The following is a 22,521-nucleotide window of genomic DNA, read 5'->3' as shown; positions in this document are numbered from 1 at the left end:
CAGGGGATGGCTGATTCGCTTTCGAGATCGCTTTGGGATCATAGCAGAAGCAATCTGCATTAAAGAGTCGGCAGTTCCACTCGAGACAGTAATTGAATGGAGATACAGTGAAGTTAAAAAAACTGATTGCTCTCTACAGCCCTGACGATATTTTAAATGCTAATGAGAGAGGGATGTTTTATAAGCTGCTACCAGACCACACCTTGGCTGCCAGGTATGATCCCTGTCACGGATGCAAAAAATCGAAGCAAAGGCTTACGGCTCTTTTGTTGTAATGCCTCGGGAACAGAAAAGTTTCTGCCACTTATCATTGGGAAGTCAGCGAAGCCTCATTGTTTTAAAAATGTGATGCTTCTCCTATGTGAATATAAAGCCAAGAAGTGCGCTTGGATGACTACCCCAGTCTTTGGCTTAAACAGGTTGACAAGGACATGAAAAAGAAGAGTCGGAAAATCCTGCTGCTCATTGACAACTGTCCAGCCCACAATGTCATTCCTCGCTTAGAAAATGTACGCATAGAGTACCTACCTTCAAACTGCACAGCCGTTCTTCAACCTCTGGATTTAGGCATTATTCGAAATGTGAAAGTACATTATAGGAAGATGCTTTAGTGTAAAATGCTAGCCAACATTGCTTGCGAAAAAAGTGAGCCCGAAGTTAACGTGAAGGAAGCCATAGAAATGATCGCTAGTGCCTGGTTGTGTGTCACTAAGGACATAATTGTGAAGTGCTGGAAAATGAGTGACATAATTAAGATGGCTTTCAACCCAGATGGCAGTGAAGATGAGGAAGATCCTGTGGAAGACGCATCAGTTCGTGAGCTGTGGGCTAACATTGCACGGAGGTCATCTGGAATCCCTGCAGAGCTCAATTTCAATGACTTCGTCACCGCTGATGACCAGGTACTTGTTATGAGTGAGATGACTGATCAAGAAATTTTGAATAGTGTGACCAACATTGAAGATCAAGGAGTAAGTGATAGTGATGAAAAAGAAGATATACCTGTAGTTACCAAGGAGAAAAGAAGTGCTGTTGAAGCTTTGGCTGCTTTAGAGTGCGTCAAAAATTTTCTGACATGTTCAGGCGTGGCAAATGATGACATTTGTCTCCTTGAAACAAGTAGGAGATGCACTGATAACGTCAGTAACTAAACGTTTTGTACAGACAAAAGTAACAGACTATTTAAAGAAGTAAATACAGGTATGTTTAATTTTATGTTCATAAAAAAATACTGTAATGTAAACAGAATTCCATTACAACTAATTTTTTTTTAATTTTTTTAAAAAAAATTTTAATTTATTTTTTTTAAGTCCCTCCAGATTCGTTGTAATGAGATTTTACCTGTATATTAAAACTAGCTGCAGCAGCCTAAGCACTGACCCTTGAGGGACACCTGTTAACATCAGCAAATTCTATTAGGGTTCCTTGCACTAGAACCCTCTGCTTCCTGTGTCTGGGCCAATTCATCCATCTACAAACACCCAGAACTCCCACTTCTTTTAGTTTGATGTCCAACCTCTCATGTGGCAGATTAGAAAATGCTTTCTGAAAGTGCAGATAGTCATATGCTTCACTTTAGATCATTTCCTTTTGTTGCTTCCTCATAGAATTAAGGCATGTTAATAAAACATGACCTCCCTCTTCTGAACCCATGGTGATAGTTCATTAAAACACTCTTTTAATTAAAACACATTTTTTTAATTATAAAACATTGGTTTTTTCATGTGCTGCTCAATTATTATTTAACAAAATTATGTTTTATTTATTTTATTGGTTATATTTAGTATACAAAACATAAGATCAAAAAAAGAATATAGGTGAGACTTAAACAATGAGGACACCATTTGTGCTATTCTGCAACTATTAAATGCAAAACAAAATTGAAGTGCTCTTTATTCTTTTTTTCACAAATAATTTTTTTTGGTGATGTTAGGTTTTTATAGACCTCAGGACTATGAAATTGTTTCATTATTAAAAAGTTTCTTTCCTTGGGTTATCTGAAAATATTTAAGAACCTCTTGTCAGTTAGTCTGACACATCTAGCTTTGTGTGTGTGTACATACATACATAAACATACTGTATATATAAAATCCAATGTTTGTCTGTATGTCTGTCCACTTTTCACAAGAGAACTACTTAACGGATTTAGATCAGGTTTTTTTTTTTTTTTCTTTCTATAATTTGCTTGATCATTCTGGTTGATTTCGCGATTTTTCTCATCACGCTAAGATTCATAGTTTGCTTGCAGGAGCGATATATTTTCGCTAATCTGAGACAGAGACTGTGGGCCGAGGGGAGGGGGATGCATGACATCAGGAGTGGGGAGCTGGGCAGGGTCCTCTTCACTGTCCTTTCACTAATACACAGGCAGAGCCCCGGGGCACGGCTAATATATAATGACTAGCCATGTGCGCCCAACTACGTTGCGTGTGTTAAAGTTGTCTGTGAAGGGCTCCCTGTTTAAACGCGGCTGCCAGTCGTGAACTGGGCCCTTCGTCGCACAGCATTATGATTTTTTTTATAAGGGAAACAAAATTACAAAACAAAACCCTTGGACATTGATTTGATAGGAACGGCCAACTCGGAATCACTGTCTGAATAGTAATTATGTGGTGGTGGAGGAGCATTTCTGCTTCTCTCCATTCATAGTCTGTCTCGTTTTCATGACGCTGTCTTTCCTCTCACGATCTCTTCTCACCTTTCTCCAATCTCGCAGATTGCTTTGTGGCAATCCAAAGAGTAAGGAAGAACCAATGCTTCTTTCTTGAACTCCAAACGCCGACTGATGGAAAATCACAGAAGTGTGTCCGACTTATATACTCTGACTGCCGACTCCAAGAAGTGGGTGAACAGTCTTGACAACGAAGCAGGTGTCGACGCCAGATCTAAACACAAAGCATGGTGTCGACGGCAGATCTAAACACACAGAGTGCTATCGACAGTGTTTGTAAACAAAAGTAACAACCAAGGTGTTGTGTATTCAGCCAGTACAAACAGCACGTAGTCTCCTTTAGTTCAATCCTCTTTAATCACCACACTCCAACCTCATCCAACGATCCTCCCCCTCACTTCCTCTCCTCCTCCATCACTACTGCCCTCTACTGAACACAGCAGGAACACCACACAAGGCATTGAATTCGCGGACAAACAAAGATCAAGATCCAAATGAAGATTATATATAAAGATTCTGTGCGTTGGTACGAGTATGTAGGTCGGCGAGACCGTTTCTGTTGGTTGCAGCTAGGCTGTATGTGCCTTTTCATTTTTTTGGGATGCTTATCTTGAAGTGAAGGAAACAGGAGGTATAAAATGGTAGTGTCATAATGCAGTTTGGGTCAGTAACAAAGTATGCACCAAATAAACAGTCAAATGCCACAGTCGATAATTGATCACATTGAAGAACTGAAGACTTGAAGATAAGCCTAAGACCAAAACACTTCCAGGAACATGGATTCCTCGCTATTGTTGTGGAGGGATATAGTAGCTGTGGCAACCATTGTTTATATCGAGCACAGTTGGACACAAGCGAAATTTTTTTTTTTTTTTTTTTTTTAATTTATTTATTAATTTTTATTAATGATTCCATACAAATAGATCAATTTATAACCAAACAAAATTGAAGACAAATCAAACCCCACCCCTGAGAAGGAGAGCTTAGCCAAAGGAGAATTGCTTAGGGCTTTTTAATAAGGCAACAATAAACAAAAGAAAGGGAGAAATAAATATATAGGTAAATAAGAAATGGAGAAGGGAATTAAATGCGGTAATAGTTATTTCTCTTTATTCTAAATAATATTGATTAGATCCTGCCAGGTTTTGAAAAAATTTTGTACAGATCCTCTGAGAATTAGATTTTTTCCAATTTCAAATAATATAAAACATCAGTTTCCCACTGACTTATCAGAGGAGAGTTAGGATTCTTCCAATTTAACAGAATAAGTCTGCGTGCCAAAAGTGTAGTGAATGCAATCGCCGTTTGCTTGTCCTTCTCCACTTCAAGTCCGTCTGGAAGAACACCGAACACAGCTGTTAATGGGTTAGGAGGAATTGTGATACCAAGGCTGTCTGAGAGGCACTTAAAAATTTTGGTCCAACATGATGTTAGTTTGGTGCAGGCCCAGAACATGTGACCCAGTGAGGCAAGAGCTTGGTTGCAGCGTTTGCAGGTTGGATCTTGCCCTGGAAACATTTTGGACAGTTTTAAGCGAGACAGATGAGCTCGATATATAATTTTTAGTTGAATAATTCTATGCTTTGCGCATATGGAGCTCGAGTGAATTCTCTGCTTTGCTACCTTCCACTCCTTTTCTGATATATTGATTGAGATCTTCTTCCCAATGTCCTCTTGGATCTTTGAAAGGTAGGGACTCTAATAGGATTTTATATAATGCGGAAATGGTGTTTAATTCCTCGAAATTGAGCAGTATTTTTTCCAGCATTGTGGAGGGTATGAGATGGGGAAAATCGGGCAATTTCTGTTTTAACAAAATTTCTAATTTGAAGATAGTGAAAGAAATGTGTAGCTGGGAGGTTGAATTTTGAACTTACTGTAATTGTTCAAAAGATGCAAATATGTTGTCTATATAAAGATCTCTGAGCATTTTAATCCCAAAACTTTTCCAGGTATTAAAAACTGGATATGTTTGCGAGGGTTAAGAGGTGGTTCTCTTGCAGAGGTGCCACAGAAAAGATTTTCCATCTTAAAATGCTTTCTAATTTGGTTCCATATTCTGAGTGAGTTAAGCACAATTGGGTTTTTAGTATATTTGCGATAACTTGCATTTATTGGAGAGCAGAGCAGGGAGTATAAAGAAGTACTACAGGATTTTACTTCTATTGCAGACCAAGCCTGTGTATGTTCATTTATTTGTGTCCAGGTTTTTATGGCTTGTATGTTTGCTGCCCAGTAATAAAACTAAAAATTAGGGTAAAGCCATGCCACCTTCTGCCTGAGGTCTTTGTAGGGTCACTCTTCGGATACGTGGGTGTTTTGAGTTCCAAATGAATGAGGTTATTGTTGAATCTAACTGTTTAAAAAGCGAAATTTTATAAGGATTTAGTCCTTTGTGCTGTGATTCAAATAATATCCATCAACTTTTTACATCCTTGACTTGAGCCACTGATGATTCGCAGTATGAACATTGTGATTGGATGATGCAGAGACCAATCTTTCAATATATTATTTGAAAGATGCTGGATTAAAACTTAATTGCCACTTCATTAATATGTTTGTTACTGGATTGCACACACCACACTGTTCTCTGCTTGACTGTGCAATTGAGCGCAGCAAAGGACCAGCATACAGGTACTTATGCTTTTTGCCTTAAACCCAGTGAGTCGGGGGTAATAATGCAGGTGTTTTTACTTCAATAAATTAATATTGCATGAGGTTACTTGTTACTTTATAAAGTAATTGGACCCCTTAATGCACATTAATTTAATGTGTTAGCCCTACACTACTCCCAAAATTGAGCTGAACATACAATGCTAAGATCAGCTACACATCAACATAAATGTAGAGGTTGGGAGCATGTGCTGATAGCGCATTGCTGCAGCCACCACTTAACGAACCACCTGGATCTGGACTTGAGTGCAGCGGGTGATACCTCAGCACCACAACTGGAACAGTGTGAGGTTTTTATGGTGGCTGGAGTGCCAATTCTGCTACCAACCCCAAAGTTTTCCTGTAAATTGGATGACCTGCTTGCAGGGCTGGATGCAGATTAATGTCATACCCAGGCTGAAGCAATTGCAGGTTAAGGGCCTTGCTCAAGGGCCCAGCTGAGTAGAGTCACTTGTGGTGTTTACGGGATTTGCAGATGCAGTGCAGATCCCTATTCTCAGAGCCACTGACATAAATGTAGTGATTGCTGAAAGTTTGGGAGAGATTATTTCAGCCAGAAGAAGGAATAATGTGATCGCCTGAGCATTTCACTCAAATTATATGCATCTTTGTGGATGCTTCTGCTTGTAGCTGCTGAAAGCATGTGCAAAGCAAACACATGTACAGACAAAGAGAGGGCAGCAGAGATGCACAGACTACAGAATCCTTAAGTTGAGCCTACTTAAGGTTTTGCATGGTCAAATAACCAGGCTACTGGTGGAGAAATCTACATGTGTTAACCTGGTTTTAGGGCTGCACGATTAATCTTTTTTTTCTCATGATAACGATATTTATGACCCACGATCAGTTAATAAATATCGTCGCGATTTTACAGTATAAAGACCAAACTGTTTTTTATGGGCTGAGTTTACGGATTGGACTGTGTCACTATGACGTTACTGCGTCTAGATTGCAAGCGCTTTCTGAAGCAGTAGAAGTCAATAGCAGCAATAACAGTCGGTCAGAATAAACATATGATGGCGGAGCAACGTGCAGAAGTGCGATCGTTAGTTCCTAAAAAGGGGTCATACTCAGTTGTCTGGAACTATTTCGATTTCGAGGAATGTGATGTTGATCAGGTACGAGTCTTGTGCAAACTTTGCTCCTGTCCAAGTCCAAACGTCCCAAGGTAACACAATAAACCTCATCAACCACCTTAAAAGCCACCACAAAGTACTCTATCAAGAATTTCAACGACTGAAGGCACAAACAGCAACAACAAAAAATTACCAGCCATCCACAACACAGACAACAATATCAGGGACATTGTTCAATGCAATACCATATCTGCCTAGCTCGCAAAGACACCGGGAAATAAGAGGCGATCGCGTACCATATAGCCAAGGATATGTGTCCAATAACCACCGTGAGCAGTGAGGGGTTTAACAAAATGATCGCAGCACTTGATAAAAGATATAGCATTCCCTCACACAACCATTTTTCCAATGTTGCGCTGCCCTCGCTGTATGCGAAATGCCGAAAAGAAATTCTCAGGCTCAGCCTTGAATATTTTGCTGCCACGACCGACTTATGGTCAAGCAGAACTGCGGAACCGTATTTGAGCTTGACAGTTCATTTTATTGACAGCGAGTCTGAGATGAAAAGCAAGCTTTTGCAAACTTCGTTTTTCCCACAAGACCATACAGCGGAGTTTATTGCAGTGGGCCTCAAAGAAGCGATGTCCGCTTGGGGCTTGGTGGAAGAAAGACTTGTGTGTATCACAACGGACAACGCAGCTAATATGATTAGGGCAGCATCTGTGAATAACTGGCCGAGGCTACACTGCTTTGGTCACAGACTTCATTTACCAAAGGAATAATCGTCATTATTAATCGTGATAAAAATTTTGAGCAAAATAATCGTGATAATTTTTTCTGTTATCGTGCAGCCCTACCTGGTTTCTCTAACCAAAATAAGGGTTTGCATGGCATTTTAGACATCTGGTTTCTGTGAACAAGTGGTTTATTAAAACACATGTGAATAAAATCTCAGTGATTTTCTGTAAGCTTCAAACTTTCAAGTGACTTTACTATTGGAAAATCCAGCAAAAAATTGTTCAATGACAGCTCTGTAGGTAATGTTGGAAGTTGTACATAGCTCCCATTAGTTATAACCTGCTCATGTGGTGTCAGAACAGAGGAAAACAATGCATTACAAAATAACGATACTTTTTGATAATGTCATTTTGTTTTAACACGCTAATCAGAGAGTAACAGTTATAATGGTCAGTCAGTCGCTCATTTTCTATCCCATTTTATCCTGCCCATGGTCGTGGGGGGTGCTGGAGCCTATCCCAGCCAGGATAGGGTGCAAAGCAAGAGCAAACCCTGGACTGGGCGCAAGTCCATTGCAGGGTACACTAGTGCTGGGCGGTATACCGGTTCATACCGAAAACTGTTTATTTTTTTTGCGATATGGATTTTTCTTATACCGCAACACCGGTTTAAATTGCCTAAACGACGTTCGGAACGTGGCGCAGCGGGAAACTGTTCAAATGGGGACCTTTTTCACTGCTACACCGCTAAACACAGATTTGTTGCACTAGGGCTCTTTTTCACTGCTACACCACCAAATAGTGGGCGGTAGCATAGGAATGCTGCGTGGTGAAAATGGACAGAGAGCTGAAAAAATGAGTCACGTCTGTCACCTGGAGATGCTTTAGTTTTAAAAGGTCAGATGTGTAAATACTGTTTCTATACTCGCTGCCTGTGCCGGTGCCTCCTCTTAGTGCAGAGGAAGTCAGTTTAAGAAGCTCGGGGAACACTTAACACAAAGCATTTAATGTGCTACATTAACTTATGACGGGGTTTGAGAAAATCTAGTAAATTAAACAATGATTTTAGGATGAAGTTTAGTTTACTTTATAATTAAAGTAGAATGTCATAAACTATGAGAATAGAGTGGAAATGTCGACTTTAATCTCGACGTATATTTTTTTTTTTCTTCCCTGTGTCCGTATTTTTTTTTTTCATCACCGTGGCCCTAATACGATTCCGTAGGGCTATACCACAAATACAATTATAAATGCAAGTTGCAGTTGTATTATTTATGTATATAGCTTAGCTTGAAGCAAGGTCCATATTAATGCAGTTTGCCTAAATGATAGTTCAGTTGGTAAAGATGTCATCACCAAGATTGCACTTGTTTTATTTTATTTTAATTTGGTGAATACTGTGTAATGCATGTGGGCTTTTGAAGCCTTGAAGTAATAGTGCAACTATCAGTAATAATACAATTATTTATTTTATTGTTATTATTTATTAGTTTAAATATTATGTAGTTTAATGATGGTAAAGTTGTTTAAAAAGTCACTTTAACATGTCAGTGGACAGAGATTGTTAACATTAACAGAAAGTGTAGTTGTTTTACAAAAAATATTTATTTATTCATTTTCTAAGACATGTTCAATGCAATACAACTTTTGACAAGCACTTCTGGATATTTTCCTAAGTCTAAATACCTCTTTGGATGGTTGAAAATATGTTGTAAAAATTATAATTTAAGTTTTTGCAAAATTTGTTCAATAAAAAGGTTCTATATTTTGACTGCATCTGTCATGCAATGTGATTTCCTTCTCTTCATTAGTGCCACCCCCTTGAAAAGTATCACTTTATGGGGCAATGCAAACCTGTATTAATACTTGTGTGCACATTAAAATGTTTCTTTTTGTACAATGTACAATGCTGTTGACAGTGGAATAGGTTATTCTTAAACACATTTTCCACTGCAATTACTGGCTAACATCCACTCATGCATGGGGAAAAAAATACCGTCAAATACCGTGAAACCGGGATAATTTAGAAAAATACCGTGATATAGAATTTTGGTCATACCGCCCACCCCTAGGGTACACACACACATACACACACACCCCAAACCATCTAACTTGCATGTCTTTAGACTGTGGAAGGAAAGTGGAGCACCCCACGCAGATAGGACGAACATGCAAACTCCATGAATGGAGTACATGGAATGTGAACCCTGGTCTCCTTACTGTGAGGCAGCAAGAGTTATTACTGTGCCATCCCAGTTAACAACGGCTCAGTTGAAGCAATTTAAACAAACAATGTACACCTGCCACTGCAGACAACAGTGTAAAAAAAGAGATGATATATTGTATGACTTACCCTTGTTAAATCATTTGATCACATCCCTGGACTCTGCAGGATTCATTAGCCGAGTTTTAGTTAAATACAGCTGTTGGCTTGCTGTTCACGCAAAGAACTTCTTGTTTTAAATGGAAGAGTTGAAATCTCCATTGAGACACACATGGAGGGGGAGTGGGATGGGAACACATTTTTGGCCAATATTCATCTTCTTCTTCTTTCGGCTGCTCCCGTTAAAGGTTGCCCCAGCGGATCATCTATTTCCATATCTTTCTGTCCTCTCCATCTTGCTCTGTAGCACCTACATGTCCTCTCTCACCATATCCATAAACCTCCCCTTAGGCCTTCCTCTTACCTGGCAGATCTATACTTAACATCCTTCTCTCAATATACTCAGCATCACTCCTCTACACATGTTCAAACCAACACAATCTTGCCTCTCTCACTTTGTCTCCCAACCATCCAACTTGAGATGACCCTCTAATGTACTTCAGTGCAAATGTTAGCATCTTTAACTATGCTACCTCCAGCTCTGTCTCCGGCTTTGTGGTCCGTGCCACCGTCTCCAATCCATATAACATAACTGGTCTCGCTACCATCCTGTAGACCTTCCCTTTCACTCTTGCTGATACCTTTCTGTTACAAATTACTCCTGACACTCTTCTTATCCACCCATTCCACCCTGCCTGCACTCTTTTTCACCTCTCTTCCACAATCCTCATTTCTTTGTACTGTTGATCCTAAGTATTTAAAATCGTCCACCTTCGAAAACTCTACTCTTTACATCCTCACCATTCCACTGACCTCCCTCTCATTTACGCACATGTATTCTGTCTTGTTCCTACTGACCTTCATTTCTCTCCTCTCCAGAGCATATCTCCATCTCTCCAGGGTCTCCTCAACCTTCTACTGATCACAATGTCATCAGCGAACATCATAGTCCACAGGGACTTCTGTCTTAATGTCGTCTGTCAACCTGTCCATCACCACTGCAAATAAAAGGGCTCAGAGCCGATCCCTTGAGTGCATCTATCACTCCTACTGCAGACCTCACCACTGTCACACTTCCCTCGTACATATCCTGTACAACTCTTACGTACTACTTCTGCCACTCCCAAGTTCTTCATACAATACCACAGCTCCTGTCAAGACACCCTGTCATATGCTTTCTCCAGGTCCACAAAGACGCAATGTAACTCCTTCTGGTCTTCTCTATACTTCTCCATCAACATCCTCAGAGCAAACATTGCATCTGTGGTGCTCTTTCTTGGCATGAAACCATACTGCTGCTAACTAATCATACCTCACTTCTTAACCTAGCTTCCACTACTCTTTCCCATAACTTCATGCTGTTGCTTATCAATTTTATCCCCCTATAGTTACTACAGTTCTGCAAGTCCCCCTTATTCTTAAATATCGGCACCAGTACACTTCTTCTCCACTCCTCAGGCATCCTCTCACTTTCCAAGATTCCATTAAACAATCTGGTTAAAAACTCCACTGCCATCTCTCCTAAACACCTCCATGCTTACACAGGTACTGTATGTCATCTGGACCAACGGCCTTTACATTTTTCATCCTCTTCACTGTCCATACTTCCTCCTTGCTATTCCTTTGCACTTCCTGATTCACAATCTCCACATCATCCAACCTTCTCTCTCTCGTTCTCTTCATTCATCATCCTCTCAAAGTACTCTTTCCATCTGCTCAACACACTCTCCTCGCTTGTGAGAACGTTTCCATCTTTATCCTTTATCACCCTAACCTGCTGCACATCTTTCCCAGCTGGGTCCCTCTGTCTAGCCAGTTGGTACAGGTCCTTTTTTCCCCTCCTTTGTTTCCAACTTCTCATACAACTAATCATACGCCTTTCCTTTAGCCTAAGTACCAGTGTCAAGGTCAGATCCAGGTAAGGATTTCATGTAGTGCCATGTATTGCCAAGCTAAATGTATAATTATATTGACAAATGTAGACTGTAGAAAACAGTGTTTTTGCAAATAGCTTCTCCTATTTATGCTTTTCAGGGTATTAAAATGGATCTAAATTATGGTGCCTGGCTGACCAGACGGCGTGACGAGCTGGAGCCTCTACTCTTATGTCACATTATACTTTGAAACGAAGGGGAGTATTATCATTCTGAGAACCGGGTGTGCCTCCATTTTACACAGGTATGTCTGCTGGTAATCCATCTTTCTGTCTTGTTCCATTTAAGAACTGATGCACAAATTAGCAATTTTTTTTAAAGTACTTTTTTAAACTTCTCACTTAAAGCAGAGGTAGTGCTACACCAATAATGTTTAGAATTATTACAAAGTAAATGATGCACAAAGTTGTCTTAAGATTTTCTTCTATGATATTTGTTTTGTACAGAAAACGATGCAGCTTTGTAACAGCACCAACCACTGTGTGTCTGTGCTGCATAGTTGCAATGTTATAATAAAATGTACATGTGTCATTGTGTTTTATAAACTATAATAACCTAATGGCTATTATATCTCTTCCTGTGAATAATGCAAATTTCCTTATCTTGATCGGCATTGTTTATAGCCATGCAAGTTAAATGCGGCATTGTGTGTTTTGTTTAGAGGAATATTTAAGCACTTTGATGTTGAAATTGTAAAGTATGAGTGTTTTAGCTTTTAGATTTTGTGTTTGGCATTTTCTAGTATTGCAGTTTATCTCTACGTAAAGTGTGCTGCAGCCTTCACATTGGGTACATCATGACTATGCATCCGTAAAGTATCGGTCATACAGTAAAATTTGCTAAAGTCTGTGTTAGTCTTCAATAAGCACAAAAGTTTGAATGTGAAATATGAATTTATTTACAAAGATACAGACATAAACCTTTCAAGAACTGCAATTTTTTACAACTGCCCCTTTGCGCATGCAAACTAGGAAGAAGCATTGTCTTATGCAGTAAGGGGTTTTTGGCCTTATTGTGCAAAAATTACATACACAAAAATGAATAGCTATTATTCAGCTTAGGTAATAAAGGAGCTGCAAATGGCTGAAGAATAGTGAGTATAACAGACCAGATTTTTAATAGTAAGTATGTATATGAATAAAACCCTCTGTTAACACCAATATCACCTAAATTAAACACAAAATAAAATTTGACACTTTAGGCATTTCTCTCTAAACCAAGACATTTTCTAATGCACAACCCTGGAATCAATTTTTGATTGTACCTCAATCTGTCAGCTATCATTGTACCAAGTTTACATGTCATATCTCATAGCATTACAAAGTTATACTGTTTGTCACAATATGCCCCCCTTTTTGGGAACACTGTGTCCCTTTTTGAAAACATTGTCTTTTGTACTTTAAGTATTGCAACTGCAGTTATAGTGATGCTCTGATTGGCTGCCAATCTAAATTGGACAATTTTCTCTACAAAAGATTCATTCAATAAATTGACTGATGTAAAAAAAATTTTTTTTCAGCATCTTCTTTTCTATGCTATACGGTAATTTAATTGTTGTGCTCCTTTATGCAAGCAATTGCGGCAGTTAAGCATGTGCAAGTATTTTTGCTGTGAACTTGAACAGAGAGCAGCAAGGCTGACTTTACTAGAGAGAGGGAGGGAAGACCAGGATATTGGCTTTTACATTTAAAGAAAGTAGAGCAATACACTGAAAAAAAGGAATCTGATGAGCCATCCTGTGAAATTAGACAAATGACAAAATAAAAAATGCTTTAATGAATTCAGACCTTTTCTCTTGCTTTTCTTGTCTGAGTGAGCGTATGTTAAGTACAGCAGCTTATATTTTCAATTAGAAAAAGAAAAGATAATGAAGAATTTCAGTTTGCTGCTTTGTAAACATTAAGCTTGTTAGCCTAACTGTAAAATTTGTATATTTTACTTGTGAACATTTTAAGCTTGTTAGCCTTGTATCTTCTTAATAAACATCTTAGGAACATATGATAGATTTGCATCGTTTTTAAAGATTTGTCCTATGTTAATTGTTTGTGTGTGTCCTACAGTATAAGCTTTGATAAGAAACAAGTACTGCATAATTAAAATGGTAATCCATATTTATAATTACACTTCAAGAATTAGAAATGTCTAGCTGGTCTACTGGGAGAAAAACACCTGTATAAATGTACAAAATTTATATTTTAACAGCAAAAAGCTGTAGTGCAATTAATGATTAAAATGACTAAAACATCTAGGTATATTATATTTACTGGTACTTATAAGCAGTGTTCATCAGAATCAGAATAACTCATTTTCTAGTACTTAATGTACAGGAATTTGACTTGGTACACTTGGAGCTGCTTATAACAGAATACAACATTACATACAAATAACAAAAATAGCTAAAAAAAAAAAATTCATACAAAGTTGCAGAATAGTACAATTATAAAGGAGATGTGCAAATGATGTTGTGAAAGTATGTGTAGTGTGTATGCAGGTGCACATACAAACCTATACATATGCTGTACCCACATACACCTTTGTATAGTATATAAGGCAGAACGCATGAATATACAAAGAAGACAGGCTAAATTACTGGTTTGAGAGGGCTATGGCTCAGAGAAAGAAACTATTGGGGTGTGTCTTAGTTTTAGTTTTAACTGACCTAAAGGATTTACCAGAGGGAAATTTTTGGAATGATGAGTCCGTGGTGATCCTTATGACATGGTTAGTGACACAAGATCTATACTGGTCTGCAATTTATTTAGTTGGTATAAGAGGTACAACTACTGCTGAGGCTTTTTAGTGATGGAAGCGGTGTTATTGTCCCAGCTGAGAGTGTTTGTGATAGTTGTGCCCAAATATTTGAAGAAATCTACCACTGACTGCAGAATTATTAATTTCTAATGGAGGGGTTGTTTGCAAAAGTGATCGACCATTTCCACTGTCTTAGTGGTATTGAGCTGGTGGTATTGGTCATTGGAAGCACACCAAAACACAAGACGAGACAGCACTTTTCTATGAGTGGTTTTGTTACCATTAGTAATTAGACCAGTAATAGAGGTGTCATCAGTGAACTTAATGATTTTTACTGAAGGATTAGTTGACTTCTAGCCAGTGGTGTACAGGGAATAAAGTAGTGGGGAAGTACACAGCTTTGAGGTGCACCTGTGCTAATATGGAGGCAGTCTGAAAGGAGGGAGCCCACACAAACATACTGTTTCCGTTTACAGAAAACTGTAAATCCATTTATAGATGGAAGGATTCAGTTCAGTCTGCAGAAGTTAAGGTAACAACATTTCAGTGACAATGGTGTTAAAAGCTGAACTGAAGTCTACAAACCGTATTCTGGCATCAGTTTCTTTACAGTCCAGATGCTCCACACAAGGTGAAGGCCCATGTTAATGGCATTGTCCACAGATCTATTTGCTTCATGTGCAAACTGAAGAGGTTCAAGATCTGTAGCAGACTTCAGATTGGTTAGAACAAGCAGTGCAAATGTTTTAATTAGAACTGATGTAAGGGCAATAGGCCTGTAATCATTGAGGCAGCTCATTTTATCACTTTTTAGAATAGGACCTATGACAGGAGATTTAAAGCAATCTGGTATGGTATACTATGCCAAAAAAAACACTTCAAAAGTGGAGGACCAGTGGGATTGTAGATAACACAGCACAGTAAAACTTAAGTTTATCAGGAAGGGATGAATCTATGTAAGCACTGGGAGATGTCTTTTTGTAATTTCTAATAGACTGAAGGCTTCTCCATGCAGAGGAGCTGCTGTTTGCAGAAAACTGAAGCTTCAGTTTATTTTTGTGTTTCCATTTAGCATATCTGATTGCATTGTTTATCCTATTCCTGGCCTGTCCATAGGCATCCTCCTCACCAGTTTAATGGGTTTCCTTAGTTCTTTGGTGAACCGTGACTTTCCATTGTTGAAAATCACAATAGTGTTGTAGTGGAATACAAACCTCTTCCCAGAATCTGCTATAAGAAGTAACAGTGTCAGTCTGCCTATTAATGCTTTCACAAGCATTTTTTAAAAACATCCCAATATGTAAAGTCCAAATAACCTTGTAATGATTCAGCTAACTCATCAGTATAAGTGGGTAGCAACTGTAGCATAACATGGTCAGAATTACCCAGTGCTGCATGAGGTAAAGCCCACTATGTGTCCTTATAGCGCAATAGCAGTGATTCAAAGTCTTCAAGTACTGGTGGGGCATTTAACAAGCTGTTTTATCTGGGGGTTCTCGATGGTTAGGTTTGTGTTATTAAAGCTGCTCATCGCTATAATTTTTTGCACGACTGTTCTCCAAATTAGTGATATACAGTGCATCCGGAAAGTATTCACAGCTCATCACTTTTTCCACATTTTGTTATGTTACAGCCTTATTCCAAAATTGATTAAATTCATTTTTTTTTCCTCAGAATTCTACACACAACACCCCATAATGACAACATGAAAAAAGTTTTACTTGAGGTTTTTGCAAATTTATTAAAAATAAAAAAACTGAAAAATCACATGTACATAAGTATTCACAGCCTTTGCTCAATACTTTGTCGATGCACCTTTGGCAGCAATTACAGCCTCAAGTCTTTTTGAATATGATGCCACAAGCTTGGCACACCTATCCTTGGCCAGTTTCGCCCATTCCTCTTTGCAGCACCTCTCAAGCTCCATCAGGTTGGATGGGAAGTGTCGGTGCACAGCCATTTTAAGATCTCTCCAGAGGTGTTCAATCGATTCAAGTCTGGGCTCTGGCTGGGCCACTCAAGGACATTCACAGAGTTGTCCTGAAGCCACTCCTTTGATATCTTGGCTGTGTGCTTAGGGTCGTTGTCCTGCTGAAAGATGAACCGTCGCCCCAGTCAGAGGTCAAGAGCGCTCTGGAGCAGGTTTTCATCCAGGATGTCCCTGTACATTGCTGCTGTCATGTTTCCCTTTATCCTGACTAGTCTCCCAGTCCCTGCCGCTGAAAAACATCCCCACAGCATGATGCTGCCACCACCATGCTTCACTGTAGGGATGGTATTGGTCTGGTGATGAGCGGTGCCTGGTTTCCTCCAAACGTGACCCCTGGCATTCACACCAAAGAGTTCAATCTTTGTCTCATCAGACCAGAGAATTTTCTTTCTCATGGTCTAGGAGTCCTTCAGGTGCCTTTTGGCAAACTCCAGGCGGGCTGCCATGTGCTTTTTACTAAGGAGTGGCTTCCGTCTGGCCACTCTACCATACAGGCCTGATTAGTGGATTGCTGCAGAGATGGTTATCCTTCTGGAAGGTTCTCCTCTCTCCACAGAGGACCTCTGGAGCTCTGTCAGAGTGACCATTGGGTTCTTGGTCACCTCCCTGACTAAGGCCCTTCTCCCCCAATCGCTCATTTTAGATGGCCGGCCAGCTCTAGGAAGAGCCTTGGTGGTTTCGAACTTCTTCCACTTATGGATGATGGAGGCCACTGTGCTCATTGGGACTTTCAAAGCAGCAGAAATTTTTCTGTAACCTTTCCCAGATTTGTCTCGGAGGTCTACAGACAATTCCTTTGACTTCATGCTTGGTTTGTGCTCTGACATGAACTGTCAACTGTGGGACCTTTATATAGACAGGTGTGTGCCTTTCCAAATCATGTCCAATCAACTGAATTTACCACAGGTGGACTCCAGTTAAGCTGCAGAAACATCTCAAGGATGATCAGGGGAAACAGGATGCACCTGATCTCAATTTTGAGCTTCATGGCAAAGGCTGTGAATACTTATGTACATGTGCTTTCTCAATTTTTTTATTTTTAAAAAATTTGCAAAAACCTCAAACTTTCTTCACGTTGTCATTATGGGGTGTTGTGTGTAGAATTCTGAGGGAAAAAAATGAATATAATCCATTTTGGAATAAGGCTGTAACATAACAAAATGTGGAAAAAGTGATGCGCTGTGAATACTTTCCGGATGCACTGTAGTCCGCCAGCTGCTGCTTATCATTTACATTCGTCTCAGACAGGATGTAAACTCCAACAAGAATTTATAAAGATAATTCTTGAGGTGAATAGAATGGTTTAAAGTTAATAGCAAATAGTTCCAGAATCCTGGAGCAGTGCTTCAATAATATGGAAACATCACTACATGAATGTTTAAACTCCACTGCCTTTTGACTTGTTGCAATGATCAACATCACTATGTGCTCTGTAAAACAGAAACCCCAGCATTTCTAATCCAGAGTCGGGAACTGATGCATTAAGCCATGTCTCCACAAAGCAATACCCTGAAGAGAGAAAATAATCCTTACATGTTGAGAGGAGAATATTAAGTTAATCTGTTTTGTTCCTCAGTGATCCGACTGTAGATAAAATTAGAGACCCTACGTGCTTCCCCCTTCTCTGCTTAAGATGCGAGTTACCTGGCTGGGAGTCTGAGTTTGCAGTCAGAGGGTTCAAAAATAGTAAATCCGCATGTAGGTGAGGATAAATTAATTCCAATCCCAAAAGATAGGAGCTGATCTTGTGTGTAAGTAATCCTCATATTGTTACAAAAAACAAAGTTTACAGACAAAACAACAGACACATAACCAGCGACCAGACTGCTTCAGCACTGATCTGCACCATTGCAGTTCCTTTAACTGCCAATATACTTCATATAGAGCACAAGGCATCCATGCATCAGGTTATGTACAAGGTTAGCATAAAAGTTTTTAAGGAGATAAAGAAAAAAAATGTTTGTAATCCGAATCGGCCAATCCAGCACCATAATGTCAGTGATCGGTACAAGTCTTTTTTAAAAAAAAAAAAAACCTGAATGGAGGTTTCATCCATATGCACTTAATTTTTTTTAAATAAACACACATACAAACACACGCACTACACCTCTCTCTGAAGCAACAAGTAAACAATTTGTAACTAGATAGATAGATAGATACTTTATTAATCCCAATGGGAAATTCACATTCTTCAGCAGCAGCATAATGAAACAATAAATAATATTAAATTAAAGAATGATAATAATGCAGGTGAAAAACAGACAATAACTTTGTATAATGTTAAATGTTAACGTTTACACCCCCGGGTGGAATTGAAGAGTCGCATAGTTTGGGGGAGGAACGATCTCCTCAATCTGTCAGTGGAGCAGGACATTGACAGCAGTCTGTCGCTGAAGCTGCTCTTCTGTCTGGAGATGATACTATTTAGTGGATGCAGTGGATTCTCCATAATTGATCGGAGCCTGCTGAGCGCCCTTCGCTCTGCCACAGATGTTAAACTGTCCAGCTCCATGCCAACAATAGAGCCTGCCTTCCTCACCAGTTTGTCCAGGCGTGAGGCGTCTTTCCTCTTAATGCTGCCTCCCCAGCACACCACCGCATAGAAGACGGCACTCGCCACAACTGTCTGATAGAACATCTGCAGCATCTTATTGCAGCTGTTGAAGGACGCCAGCCTTCTAAGGAAGTATAGTCGGCTCTGTCCTTTCTTGCACAGCGCATCAGTATTGGCAGTCCAGTCTAATTTATCATCCAGCTGCACTCCAGGATATTTATAGGTCTGCACCATCTGCACACAGTCACCTTTGATGATCACGGGGTCTATGAGGGGTCTGGGCCTCCTAAAATCCACCACCAACTCCTTGGTTTTGCTGGTGTTCAGTTGTAGGTGGTTTGAGTCGCACCATTTAACAAAGTCATCGATTAGGTCCTTATACTCATCCTCCAGCCCATTCCTGATGCAGCCCACGATAGCAGTGTCATCAGCGAACTTTTGCACATGGCAGGACTCCGAGTTGTATTGGAAGTCCGATGTATATAGGCTGAACAGGACCGGAGAAAGTACAGTCCCTTGTGGCGCTCCTGTGTTGCTGACCACAATGTCAGACGTGCAGTTCCCAAGACGCACATACTGAGGTCTGTCTTTAAGATAGTCCACGATCCATGCCACTAGGTATGAATCTAATTCCATCTCTGTCAGCTTGTCCCTAAGGAGCAGAGGTTGGATTGTGTTGAAGGCACTAGAGAAGTCTAGAAACATAATTCTTACAGCACCACTGCCTCTGTCCAAGTGAGAGAGGGATCGGTGTAGCATATAGATGATGGCATCCTCCGCTCCCACCTTCTCCTGATATGCAAACTGCAGAGGGTCAAGGGCGTGTTGAACCTGTGGCCTAAGGTGGTGAAGCAGCATCCTCTCCATGGTTTTCATCACATGTGATGTCAGAGCAACAGGCCGAAAGTCATTCAGCTCAGTAGGACGTGATACCTTTGGGACTGGGGTGATACAAGATGTTTTCCAAAGCCTCGGGACTCTCCCCTGTTCCAGGCTCAGGTTGAAGATGCGCTGTAGAGGACCCCCCAGCTCCGATGCACAGACCTTCAGCAGTCGTGGCGATACTCCATCTGGACCTGCTGCTTTGCTTGCACGAAGTCTCCTCAGCTCTCTGCTCACTTGCACTGTTGTAATTATGGGTGGGGATGTCTCTCCTATGCTGGTATCAGCAGAAGGATGTGTGGAGGGTGCAGTACTCTGAGGTGAGAGTGGGTTAGTTAGTTGTGTGTGTGTGTGTGTGTGTGTGTGTGTGTGTGTGTGTGTGTGTATATATATATATATATATATATATATATATATATATATATATATATATATATATATATATATATATATATACTGCAATTACATACTCATCCAAACCTTTATTTTAAAAATTATTTTTCCTGCCTGTCCTTGAAACAAATTTTGTTTACCACTAGAGCCAGTGAAGTTTTATTTTTGTAAAATAGATTGTGCTGCAAATCACACATTTTTTACTGCAGTTGCACCACAAAACTTTAGTATGTATTTATTATTTATTTTGGTATTTCTTTTTTTTTCTTGCATTTCACCTTTGGAATGTATTTATTTATTCCGGCTTTTTCCACTGCTGCATTATGGGAGTGGCGACAAGGTCTTTCCTTGCAGCCCTAGGCACGGGACAGGAAACAGAACTAGTCACACACATCACACACACACACACCGAAACCAGTGTTTCTCAGCTACTTTTGGGTCACAGTGCAGATGATACTTGTTCACAGTATAATATAACCCCCAAACCCCCCTCTACTGATGGGATCTACAGAGTTGTTTAATCCCACACATGCAACTACCCACTCCCCGCCCCCCCAGGATGCACTTCAGTTTTATTTCCTGTTTGTAATTGTGCTCATTTCTGGGTGTGAGTAGCCATTGAACTTTACTAGAACTGGGCCTTGAGGTCATAAAGTTTTGCAGAATGCTGACTTAAACCATTCACACAGGGGCCAATGTAGAGTGTCCAGTCAATTTTTATGATGATGCACTTGCAAATGATTGCTTTGAAGAGAGGTTAAGGGTGGGAAAGGGGGGAGTGAAGCATGTGTGATTAGAAACAGGACAGATAGGATAGCTTATTTTTATTTCTTCATTACTCATCATCATCTTCTCAGTTTCACTATTACAAAGTTACACTTTATTACACTTTTAGTTCCAAGTTTAAGTAACATGCATATATTTTCTTTAGTAAGCTAAGCATTTTTTATATCTACATGTATTTATTGTAAAATAATATATATGTGTGACTTAAATTGTATAATGTGTGTATGTATGTATGTATGTATGTATGTATATATATATATATATATATATATATATATATATATATATATATATATATATATATATATATAATATAACAATTTAGGCTTTGACAGAACTTATTATGATGAGATTATGCTGCATTTTCCAAAACCGTCATTTTGGGGAAAAGTAAAGAACTTCAAAGATAGGCCCTGTTCCCACAGGCATTCAGATCTTGGTTAAAGAAATGCGCTCTGAGCAACCTACTATAGGCCTTTAAGTTGTGTTTTGTAGTGGTGCTTAATTGACTTCAACATGACATTATATTCGCGTTCATATGCCTCTGAAATGCCAACCTTTAGCCCAGATTGTAGTGCGTGTTTTAATGTGGAGGGCAGTTACCAGGCAGTCCAGAGTGTTTTTAATCTGTGGGTCTTGAGTTTTGGCCTTCATTGGATTCATGAAATATGGATCAGTTGGCTTTATTAGACCTGAACACTGAGCTCCTTGTGTTAAAAATCCTCCTGATATGGCGACGTAGACGGAGAAAACATCGCTGCCGCTACTGGATTCACCCTCTGACTGCACATTGTGTGTAATCTATGAAGAAATGCGAAAAAAGAAAAGCTGGTACAACACTATATTACATGCTGGTCAACCAATATGCGAGACTGTGTTAGCCCTGAAGAGTGGCTGCTTGTCATCTACTGGTCACCTTTTGAAGTAAGCAAAAATACAAACGGTACTCACATATGCACTCACTCACCAACAGTAATAATCCATAGTAGCTAAAGTTACATTATTAGCGCAAACCTACAAACTGTTCCAAATTCTCCATTATTGTCATTATTTGATGATTGTGTGTGCGTGTATGTATTTATATTTATATATAATATATATATATATATATATATATATATATATATATATATATATATAATATAATATAATATCTGTCCTCCAGAACGTTAAATGAATGACATGTAAATGCAATGCAGAAGTTTTCTTCACACTCATCGGGATTTTGTTAGAAATTGACGCCAAGAAAAAGCTGCATGCAACATTTTTTTAATGTCATCTGAATACACATCCAAACGAACGCAAGTAGGCAAACCCATGTGGATGGTCTGATTCACTGCAATGAGAAGAAGAATGCTTACCATTTAACCTGCAGTCACCTGACACTATAGATGGCAAAAAAACACTCAGTTCAGTCAAGGCAATTTTCTTCTTCTAAACCAGTCATAGGCACTATAGAAAGATCAAGACACTGCATGAATTTAGTACCTTTCATGAACAACAGAAATACAGCTTCTAAGCCTTTCATTCTGAACCAGAGTATCATTATTTCATAAAAATAACATTACAATTTGCGTCATTACTTAATGCGATCTTTATAATAATAAAGTCAAAATAAAGCTTTCTCTTTAAGTTCTGTTCTGCAGTCAATACTTATTTGGCTTGGTACATTTTCAGTGTTAAAACTTGTTTCCTAAAATAAATATCACTGACTCACAGTACTAGAAATAGCAAGAAGTAAAAAGTATAAA

The 22,521-nt window shown here is 39.3% G+C and overlaps 1 protein-coding gene across 1 annotated transcript in view; it reads left to right on the top strand.

Moving 5' to 3' along the window:
• b4galt3 (UDP-Gal:betaGlcNAc beta 1,4- galactosyltransferase, polypeptide 3) overlaps window positions 1-22,521 on the top strand; it is an 87,972-nt gene that overhangs the window by 15,734 nt on the left and 49,717 nt on the right. Inside the window, exon 2 of the mRNA XM_028813503.2 lies at window positions 11,515-11,658. The gene's annotated coding sequence lies outside the window, so the exon portion shown is untranslated. The remainder of the gene's footprint in view (window positions 1-11,514; window positions 11,659-22,521) is intronic.

The sequence above is a fragment of the Erpetoichthys calabaricus genome, chromosome 11, assembly GCF_900747795.2.
Source record: "Erpetoichthys calabaricus chromosome 11, fErpCal1.3, whole genome shotgun sequence".
Taxonomy (NCBI): Eukaryota; Metazoa; Chordata; class Cladistia; order Polypteriformes; family Polypteridae; genus Erpetoichthys; species Erpetoichthys calabaricus.
This window is presented reverse-complemented; position numbering and strand designations above follow the sequence as displayed.